At 43.0% G+C, this 11185-nt stretch overlaps 1 protein-coding gene across 2 annotated transcripts in view; it reads right to left on the bottom strand.

Annotated features, from left to right (window-relative positions):
* Nucleotides 1-11185, bottom strand: part of LOC116846801 (serine-rich adhesin for platelets) — a 131604-nt gene that overhangs the window by 102917 nt on the left and 17502 nt on the right. For both annotated transcript variants that reach the window (XM_032821094.1, XM_032821095.1), the window contains exon 2: nt 7019-7123. The gene's annotated coding sequence lies outside the window, so the exon portion shown is untranslated. The remainder of the gene's footprint in view (nt 1-7018; nt 7124-11185) is intronic.

Genomic DNA, 11185 nt, shown 5'->3' with positions numbered 1-11185 from the left:
AGAGAGAGAGAGAGAGAGAGAGAGAGAGAGAGAGAGAGAGAGAGAGAGAGAAAGGTCAGATCGTATTATTATATCGCCACGATGCGATATTACGCGTAATGGCACAATGGTTATGGTGCACTCTCTCTCGTTCGTGATATTGTGAAGAATATTCGCAACATTCAGCCGGCCACTCGGCGTTTCACGCGTTGCCCCGGCTTTGCCGTCGTGTTTTCCCTGTTACCGAGCGACCATTCGGTAATATAACGACTACAATGATTTCATAATGAAAGTCGCATTTTAGAATTTCCACTCGCCCCGATGTGACGTGGTATTTGCCGTCATTCGTTTTTTTTCCTTGTCTTTTTTTATTGCGTCACACGCGGGCGTGTGACGCGCGCACGACAAGGGAAGAGTTCTTCGCTTGCCTTCCTTGCGCGACGTTTATTACGTGCCTAGGTGCACTTTGTAGCTCGTTAGTCCGCGATGCGCCCTTTCAATCGTGCGCGCCGCTCAACCCCCCGACGCTTTTGCCGCGCGAGCCCTCGGCGCTCTCACGCGTGCGACAGCACGACGGACGAGACAGACGGGAGGAAGGAGAGAGGAGGGAAAAGGGGGAAGAGAACGAAGAGAAAAGCTCTAAAAGAGTTCACCGAGAGCACTCTCCTCGGCCCAACGCCGACTAGAGCCGTTCATCCAGTCGGCCTCGTCAGCCGAGTGATCCAATTTCGGACAGGCGAGACAGGTCGATTTAAACGTCGCTCGAACTTGTACGTCTTGCAACGCGGGAATTGCGCGAGAGGAGAAGGACTCATTATGAAAACGTGCACTGAATCCGTGATCTCGAGTTTTGTCGTAAACGTACAATAATAAATAATAATGTACACGAAGGAAATATTGTAATAAAAATCGCAAAAACATTTTGTTATCTTGTATACGAAGTTACCAAAGCAATTGTGTACTTTGTTTAAATAAAAAATTAGATTTAAATAATATATATTATTAATAGCTAGAGAATATTTTTTGGCTTTCTAGATAATTTTTTTCTCTCAGTATATAATAATTTGTACTAAAATTTCAGTGTATAATCCGGCTTCACAGAAAATATTATAAAAACAAATATAATTTCAACATAATTCTGCCTGAAATTATTATACATTTGTTTAAAAGTGTTATCCATGTTTGCTTTTTTATTACAAGATTATTGTGATTATTTGAATGTTTTTCATATCGTATGTCAGGGTAGAGGTTTACTATTTTTGTAATAATACTTACTACAATTTCAGTACAATCAGCTTTACCGAAAGATACTGTAAAAAGAATTATAATCATTACTACGATATTTTCTCCGTGTATGTAGCGAGAGTGACTTGGACGCTGATAAATAATATGTTGCGATGTACGACGCGATAATTGATAGCTGAAAACGGAGTCGGTTGAGTGTAATCGGCGGATCAATTTTAAACGGGACTTGTTAAGCGTTATGAGGTTGCAATTCGTTAAGCGATTCAACGATGGTTGATTACGCGAACCTATCGTTCGAGCAATTGCAATCGTTCAGGTCTTTCACGATGTTATATTGTTTCCGATACATAGCAAGAGATAAGAAAGAGGCAATATAAAACTTTAAGAGAGAGAGAAAAGGGGGAGAGAGTATTTTCCGAACGAATGCAATTATCTCTTTAATCATCGGAATGGTCTAGTCGAGCAACGAACGGAAGTACCGAACGAAGTTTGCGTTCTTCGTAACATAACGTCGACTCAACAGCGTTGCCTCACAGCGCGCGAACAGCTTGAAATATTTGCCGCGTTAAAGTGAGAATTATTAGGCGTATTAATCATAACGATCCCCTCCCCCCTCTCCCCTTCTTCCTCGCGAAGCGCACGAGAAAGCACCGCGCGAGCGACACGTTTTCGTTCCGCTGATAAAAATTCGGGGCTCGAAAATTTTTTTCTCTGTAAGTACAGTCGAAATGATTTTGAGCGAGCTTTCGCGACAATGTTAATCGTAAGGCGCGGCGATGAAGCTCGCTTTTACAGACGAGCTCCACCGCGCAGTGTAAATAACGCTACGGAGTAATCCTCTCGCGTGGGATCGATGAATCATCGGATTTGCACAAATTCCGCGCCCGCATCATTTCGGTCGCATTATTATAATCCTTACACATAGCATCGAGAGCTCGTTACTCATGCTGCACTGAAATACCGACGCCAAAATACTGCCAAAATGCCGCGTGGAACACCTAACGGCATCTCTCCCGCTCTTCTCGTATATGAAGTTTAATATTATTATTTAAACTTCTCTGTGCACATATTTAACGCACACACACATTGAATGAGTAAATTTCACAACGATAAATCGGCTAATATCAAGCAAGAATGCCGTACACGGTAAAAAACACTTTGTGTTGAAACCAATCTGCGTGGAAATGTTTATGGTAAATTTTTAACATAATCTCGTGTATTAATTTAACGGATTGTCGTTATGTTATTTATATTTGACCATTTTGCGTTGAATTGACAAATTTACTGTTTCCATAAATATTAAAATAACGCAATAATTAGATCAAGTGTTATACTTTTGCATTAATTTCCGACGTATTACTCGTGTTATTCATTTGCATATTTGTCTTGCGGTAAATTAGCACAACAATTGGAGCGGATAAATCGGGACATGTTAAATGTATCAAATTTTACGCAACATTTTGCGTAATTCCGTTCGGAATATTCTAAAAAAACTCATAAAAATCATAAAAAAACATATCATGATGTCGATACAGACGGTCAATATCGGGAAAAAATTTGATATCTTTAATTCCGATCGAAATGTGTCAGAGAAAGGGACTGTTATCATTGAAATGATAAAAATATCGAAATATCTATAGTTATATATAGTTGGTTGATATCGAATAAAAATTCAATATCTTCAAAATCTAAATGTTTTAGAGAGACCATTGTTATTGAAATCATGAAAATATATATAGAGTGTCCCAGATTCTCCTCCGAAATTTTTGCGAGAACGTAGAACGGATTGAGCTGAACACAAAAGTTCCATATCGTTTTGCGATATTCACAATAAATCTCGAGATATCAATTAAAGAAGATTAGTGAATGATCACGCGCGACATAGTAGATGAGCTGTAGTGGCATCATTATATATTTATACATTAAGTGAAACTGAACAAAAAAGTCCTCTACCATTTTGCAAATGACCACATAGATTTTTAGATATTAATCAAGAAAGATTTCTGCACAATCATGTAAAACTTTTCTTTCATCAATAACTAAAAATCTACGTGGTTATTTGCAAAATGATAAAGGGCTTTTTCGTTCAATTGCACTCAATGTACAAGCGTACATCGCCACTACAGCTCATCTATCATATCGCGCGTGATCATTCTTCTTTAATTAACATCTCGACTATTGTTGCGAATATCGCGCAACGATACGGGACTTTTATGTTCGCCTCAATCCGTTCTACGTTTCCACAAAAGCTGCGGAGGAGAGTCCCAGGACACCCAGTATGTCGGGACACAGAGATCAAAATGTGGTCTCACTTTCGGCGCGCTCTCGTCGCTTTTCCATTTTACATCGTATTCGACGCGGTAAACACTCGGTGGGAGTTTCCGGCCGCGCGCGCGCGCAGTGCAGCTGGACCAGCGACAATTCCCGAGCCTATAATCGCTCCGGCACGCTGAAGAGCGTGGGCGCGCTCATGAAAGTCGCCGCTGCCGCGAGAGCATATGTTCCGTGCAAAAAGCGATTGATGAATTTACTTCTGACAATGAGGGATGGGACTCATTTGTGCCGGGCGGTTCTCGATCTCAAAGTCGGAAGAAAAATGGATTTCTTGTACCCGCCGCGGGGGAATGGACATAAATGTAGATCCACCTGTACAAATGAAGATCCATTTTTCACTTGGCGGCCCCGCGCGATTCTGCCAATGGCTTTTCACGATAACACGCGCCCGGCGGTCCGCGATAACTAACTTCAATGCGATATCAGACGTTACATACCGCCACTCTAAAACCGATAAATCATAGCCTGCGCCCACATACTCGGGCGAGATATATCGGGCCGACTTATATAGCGCGCCGTCGTGAGAGCGTTTTATCCTGTAAACGTTTGCGGGACCGACGTGGATTATCGACGCGGCTAATTTTTCCGCGTGCCCCCGCGTCGCAATACGCTTTTTGCACGGCGACAAATATACGGCGTGTTGCCGGGTGCGGAACGTGGTGACGTACGGCGCTGGTGGTACGAGAAACAAAAGGACGACAAAGGGAGACAACAAATTAAGGGTGGAAACGAGAAGTTCGCAGGAATTCCACCGCGCGTTCTGTTGTCTCGATAGAATTCACATCTCGCGTTTTCCTTTCCGTTCTTACGTGACGCCCGGCATCGACTTATTCGCCTGATAATTTAAGATTTACGATCTGGGAAGCAATTAATATTCCGTTTTCTGTCTTGCGACAGCAGCGAGAGTATGTTTTGCACTTCTGACGCAGTGTCATTGTACGTTTGTATGTGTGTGTATGTGAATAATATTCCCTTCTCATTATAACGTAAGCAGACAGAGGTTCTTGTCGATACAGCGACTTTTTAATCATCCGCTAAGCGACGTAGTTTTCGCGTAATAAATCGAAGCGGGTAATCATCCGCAATTCCGCTAATCGATAAACATAATTATTCACTGTTAGCTTTGCGCGACATAAAACATCGGAAACAAAGCTCTCCTTCTTTCTCTCTCTCTCTCTTTCTCTCTACATATCAGACGTGAGAAGTCGAGAAGACGTTGGAGTGAGGGGGTGGAGGAAGAAGCCGCGGGAGTCAGCAACCCTCCGGCCAACGACGAGCCGTAGATCATCAGGCCATCGCGACGAAGATTGATTAGTGCGAATTCATTTGTTCGCCAACGTTTTTTCCTATTAACTCTCGCCACGCGGCACGATAATACGATATTGTTCGGCGAGAAATTTTGGCGTTACTTTTAATGAGCAGGTAGACTCGACAGAGAGATTACAGCAATGCACCAGGCAAAGTTCACTAACTGGATCATTATAAAACTCGTTAATACCGCGTTACGTGAGAGTAATTATTTTTACAACGGCAAAGAGATCGGCCACGCCATTATTCAAACATCCATGTTAACGCGTCGCTGTGAAATTACTCGTTAATGCACCAAATGCCGGGCTTAACAACGAGCGAATGAATCGCCAATGCGGTCGCCTTCGAAAGCTGTTCAACGGAAGATCGTAAGTGGTCGTTATATAATTATTATCAGAGAGAATGTATCTGTACGAGAGGAAATGCTGCAGTAAAAATGACATCAAAATTATACCTGTTTCCACAATGTTTTTCGTAAATCCTGAATTATGCGGAAATTGTGGTAGAAATTATTACAGGAAATTATTATAGTAAATTTGATCTATCAAAAACACGCGATATAAAAGATGTTCCAGTAATTATAAGAATTTTGTAGCACGTCAACAAGATAAATGTGCTCAACATTGCATTGAGAGAAAAATATTCAAGAAGTAAAAATTATTTATTCAATGAATACTAATAATATTTGAGATTTTATATTAGTGTAAGAAAATATATTATTGGAATCTATCAAATAAATATTTATTTTTTTTTTTTTTATTTTTCTCTTAGTAAATATATCTGATGATCTACCAGGTGTACACGATATAAAAAAACACACAAGTAACTACAATAATTAGGTAGTAATAGTCAAACGTGCACAACGTTTTTAAATAAATATGTAGAAATTTTTATAATTATGTATAATCCATAGTTACAGAAATTTTATTGTAATTTTTACTACAATATTCCTTTCATATGCACGGAGAGAAAACTAGTAAAAACTATGACAAAATCATGTTTTATCTCGCAATATTTTTTTGTAAAATTGGGCTAAATTGAGATTGTGATAAAATTACTATAAGAATAGTAAATTTGACGATCTTTCTCTGGTGTATAAAATAAAAAAAACATTCAAGTAATTATAATATAATAATCTTGTAATAAAAAGTACACATTACCTTGCAAATATGCAGTAATATCCGCAATAACTGTCTAAGGTCACAAAAATTTTGTTGCAATTTTCACCACAAAATTTTTCCTGCGCACAAGGTTAATTGCTTAACATTAGATTCTAAAATACTTCTGTTATTTTTTTCTCTATATTAGAGGAAGATGTATAAGGAATAAATTGTGCGGTTGACAGGAATAAATATTGTGGCTAGCCGAGCCTTCCAACCGCACAATTTATTCCTGACGCATTTTCTTCTTGTAAGAAACAACGAAGATATTTTGTGATCTATCGTAATGCTCGCGCATAATTGCTCGCGTGAGCGAGCGAGTGAATGATACTTGTCGCGAGTTGCATTGACCGACGTATCCAACATCAATTTGCAAAGCACTTGACGAAGTAACGGGCGCGAAAGATGTTATTTAAAAAATATTCCAAAGTTATACCAGGCGTATTAGTACATTGTACTGTTAAAAAAGTTCTTAAAAATAATAGCATTTTTGTAAGTAAATTTAAAAATTTGATATTAAAATTAATAATAGTGAAGATTTTCATAACATTAGGATTATTAGTTATAAACTAGTTATAATATTTCATATTTCTTATGAAATCTAATCTTTTTTTATCTTATATTCCATGTTTTCTTATTAAATTCCATATTAAATTATCATCATAACACGTTATATGTTAGAATAATTTTTCTAATATATCATAAATACGAAGTTGTTTCGGTCACGTGGTCTGAAAGATTCAGCTTGCAAAGCATCGTAGCCTTTATTGAAATTTCAACGGAGCTATTCAGAAGTCAATTTTTCATAATAGAATTTCTAAATGATTATAAAAACATTATGAAAAATAAAATCTGATGTTTCATTACTATGTGTTATTAAATATAATATTTTACTATTACTTTTTATAACATGGTTATGCAAAAAAACTTCACATCCCAGTTATTAAATTTAATACGGATTTTTCGAACAGTGTACTTATCAAAGCTCTAACCTGATTTGTTGACCGCCTTACGGCGGTCTCTTCCGGTTGGGGGACCTCCCTACGAGTCCCCGAGTGGTAGTGCTTCCCGGTCGCCGAAATCCAGCGCTGTGACAGCTGGAAAGCAGAGATCACTGTCGTTAAGCCACGGACGCGACCACGCGCGACGCGACGCGACGAGATCTGGGCACGAAGGAATTTCGAGGAACCACGGAGTTCTCTCGTCACGAGGCATCCGCATCCCACGTAGATCGACACCGCGCTCGCGTATGATGCATGATGCATGAGTGTGTCGTGTAAATTTAAGCGCGCTGTCATCGTGGCCGATGCGCCGGACGAAGATATTCGGCGACAGGTGACGCGCGATCGACGGCGCTATTTTGGCCGCGTTGCAGGACGACTTCGCGTGGCGAGGACTCTGCCGGCTAATGATTGGTGGATCACCGGAACGTCGCCAGGATCAGGGCGAGAAAAAATAGCCGGACGTGTGTGCGCCAGGCTGGCAGCGTCGGCGGTTTCAATTAACGTAATGGCAGCGCGAAACTGTGCGACTTAAGGGTCGTCTATAACGCGGTCGCGGTCAAGTCGCCGCAAGAAAGAATCGACAGTCAAGTCGATGTGAATCGATCATGTACACAGGGTTGCATATATGCCTAGCCATTCCTTGTGTGTCCTAATCGAGAGTTACTAAAATTTTTCGACCTAACGCCTAAATAACCTAATTAACCTAAAATTATTCGAAGAATATACAGTACTTATCTTCAAATTGTACCTTTTCAGGAGCTGTAAGGCAGTCAGCATAGTGCTTTTATCGTTATTCATATTTTTATCGTTTATTTTTATCGTTATTCATATTTTATGATTATGTTATCATTAATAATGTCATGATTACGCATGACCGCAATTATAAACGCAAACAAAACGTCAAGTCCAAGTGTCACAGCTGCTTGCAGTTTCTTCAATTAATCAACAGTCATGACCCTTAACTATCTAAAAATGCGTTTTAAGTTGAACATTTTTAGTAACTCTCGATTAGGACTAGGGAATGGCTAGGCATACATGCAATTCTCTTATACACACGGCGTCATAGATGCCTTAACATTCACTAGATGAAGAGTTATTAGATATATTCTGGAACATATTCATTTTGAGAACTGCATATACCATGACTATAGATTATCCGAGGAAACGGCAACGATGTTCCAACGGATGGATCTCTGACAGCTCGGGCAGTTAATTGTTTGCCAGATTAGAGAATCTCAAAATTCTAATTTTTGACGAGACTGAGTAAGCTTTTTCAAACGATGCAAAATCTCGAGTCAGACGAATATCTTAATTTCCTCAAAAATTGGAGTTTGGAGGTTTTCTAATTTGGCAGACAATAAGCCGCTCGAGCTGTCAGAGACCCAGCGGCGTTGGAACGTCGTCGCCGTTTCCTCGGATAATCTATAGTCATAGTAAATATATTTCTAGAAACAAATAAAGAGAGATTCTAGAATATCTAGTAACTTTTGATGTAGCAAATGTTAAGGCATAACGTGTATGCCTGTTCCCCTCGCGTGAATTCATGAAAAATGAAAAGTCTCGTTGACAAGTTCGATAGGATTTTTCATTTTTCACGGATTCACGCGAGAGAAACAGGTACATGACCGACTCACACAGACTAGCACTGCGATTTTAAGACGTAACTGCGACCGCGTTGTAGACGACTCTTTAGAGAGACGGAGAGAGTAAGAGGCAGAAAGAGATAGAGAGAAAGAGAAAAAGATAAAAAGGAAGCGAGAGGAAGAGAAAATGGGCGTCGTCATAATTTGCACGACATTTCCAGTCGTGTATTCCGATATGACATCGCCATGCTAATAGCCGGCGTGCGCCGTCGCGAAAAGCCGAGCGGATTTTTCCACCGTCTGATTTAAAAAAATGATTTCGGCCAGGGATGGCAAACAGAGCGCGCGGCGCAGTGAAAGCAGTCAACGTTAAATCAGACACCGTGGCACACGCGAGCGACAGTGTTCATCTCTGTGTGCTCGGTGCAATTGGCTACGAAACCATTTTTAAATAAACGCTCGTATTTTTCCGCCGTTTTCCCCCTTCCCTCCTTTTTCTCCGCGCGCGCGGTTCGCGTTTGTAATCGTAAAAAGCGACGTCGCGCGCGATACCCGTTGCGGAAACGGCGCCAATATTTACCCAATCGCGTCTCTCTCTCCCCCCTCCTCCCACGATTTCTCATCTTTCTTAGCGATTTTCACATTGCTATTAGCGATCGGGAGCGGACGCGCGTCTCAAAGCACGAGAAAGGCAATATTTACGCGGAGTGACTTATTATTGCCGCACCGGTAAGATACAAATTGCGCGGATCGCAAACACGCGTTCTTTGACGAATTTGGAGTCTCGTTTCTTCTCGGTGGCTACCATCAGACTACGATGAGCCTGACCAGCATGGCAACAAACTCTCAAAGCGTCCCCCACGTCGTCGGCAACAAATAATTGGCGCGGCTGGTCGGCACCGTCGTCGTCTCGACATTTCCTCGTTGTATCGCGTATCGGTGTCGTACGTTCGCGCAGCACTTCCCGAGAGTACCCCGGCTTCGATTTCGGCGTTGCTTGGACAGGAGCCAAGGCGAAATCGCGTACACCGCGCGGTCGATTATCGGCCGAATAGCGTTCACCCGCGAGAAACGAAAGCGGAGGAAGTCCTCCGGCACCATTCTGCGCCCGAAAAATGGACTTCCGCGTTTCCCGTTCCTTTCTCACTGCGCCAGGCTGTGTGTTGTTCCGCTCGCGATTTCCTGATCGTTCGTTGAGATAGAAGACGACGTCGCGATGAAAGAAACGTGAGAGAGAAAGAGAGAGAGAGGAGAGATGGGTTGAACGAGAATGAATGGCCGGTCAGCCGCATCGCACGCAGGGGGAAAGAATGGAAACTGGAGAAACATGTCGCGGAGAAGAGCTTGATGAGGATCCTTTCTCCGTCCGTCTGTCGCGCCCGACGGCGAAAATGTACAGCGCGCGCGAAAACTGCGAGTGAAAGACCGGAGCGGGTAATTGGACACCGGCTGGCCATATTAGAGCACGCGGAGACAGACGATGAGGAGGCGAAGAAGAAGAAAAGCGGGGAGGGACGGCCAGAGGGAACGAAAGGAAGAGAGCGCGGAGCTGGGAAGCGAGGGGGGATCAAGGGAAGCAAGGAGGGATCAAGGGAAGCGAGGAGGGATCAAGGGAAGCGAGGAAGGCACGGCGGGAGGAGATGCGAAGAGCCCTGGCTGGGACTTCATCCAGGAAGGGCGGAAGAGAGTCGAAAAGAAAATAATACGAGAACGAAAAAGAGAAAGAAAAGCGCGGACAGAGCGAAGCTAGTGTAGCGAGGTAAAGGAGGGTAAGCCTTTAAAAGGCGGAAGCGGAAGAATGACGGTCAAGTAAAACTGAGCGTGCGCGCGGTCCAGCGCGGAGAAGCACCGGAGATGCACCCCGGAGATATGCAGCGCGATGACGAGTGCGCGAAGGAAGGAGTAGGTCGGCAAACGTGGCGCCGACGACGACGACGACGACGTAGGGAAGAACGAGGAGACGGCGAAAGGAGAAGGAGAAGGCGAAGGCGGCGGCGGTGCAAAATAGAAGGTGGGATGGCGAAATCGGCACGGTCGTAGAAGATGAGTCAAAGGGGAGAAATGAGAGAAGGTAGGTAGGAGAGTGTGCGAGAGGGTGGGAGAGGTCCGAGTTAGTAAGAGTAAACCGGATATAGGAGCGCGCGTAAATTAGAAGGAGAAACGGATGAAAAAGAGAGAGAGGCAGAGAGAGAGAGAGAGAGAGAGAGAGAGGGAGAGAGGGAGAGAAAGGATTGCGGAACAAGGCGCAACAATATTGGAACGTTCTCCATGCCGTCGTCGGGTTGGCGAACGCGCGAGGAGGATGTCAAGCAAGTCGCGAGTGCGGAGGGCAGCTGGTAACAAACTGCGACGGGAAAGCACGAGCCTCATCATGGGACAATTGAAATGGAATGAAGTGTTTAGGCGAAGGAGGCGCGAGTTAAAAGGAAGCGCGACAGGTAGCACTGTGTATCTGTCGAGAACGGTGGGACGTTTGAATGAGAAGTCGCGTGAAATTGGCGCAGATGAAAGAGGGGAAACGAAGTCGCCTCGTCCTCGAGCTCGAAGACGAAAAGGACGATCTTAATAAAGG

The sequence above is a fragment of the Odontomachus brunneus genome, unplaced genomic scaffold, assembly GCF_010583005.1.
Source record: "Odontomachus brunneus isolate Ranch 3 - 2012 unplaced genomic scaffold, Obru_v1 Obru_scaffold_069, whole genome shotgun sequence".
NCBI classification, from domain to species: domain Eukaryota; kingdom Metazoa; phylum Arthropoda; class Insecta; order Hymenoptera; family Formicidae; genus Odontomachus; species Odontomachus brunneus.
The sequence above is the reverse complement of the archived record's forward strand: the minus strand, read 5'-3'. Positions and strand labels throughout refer to the sequence as shown.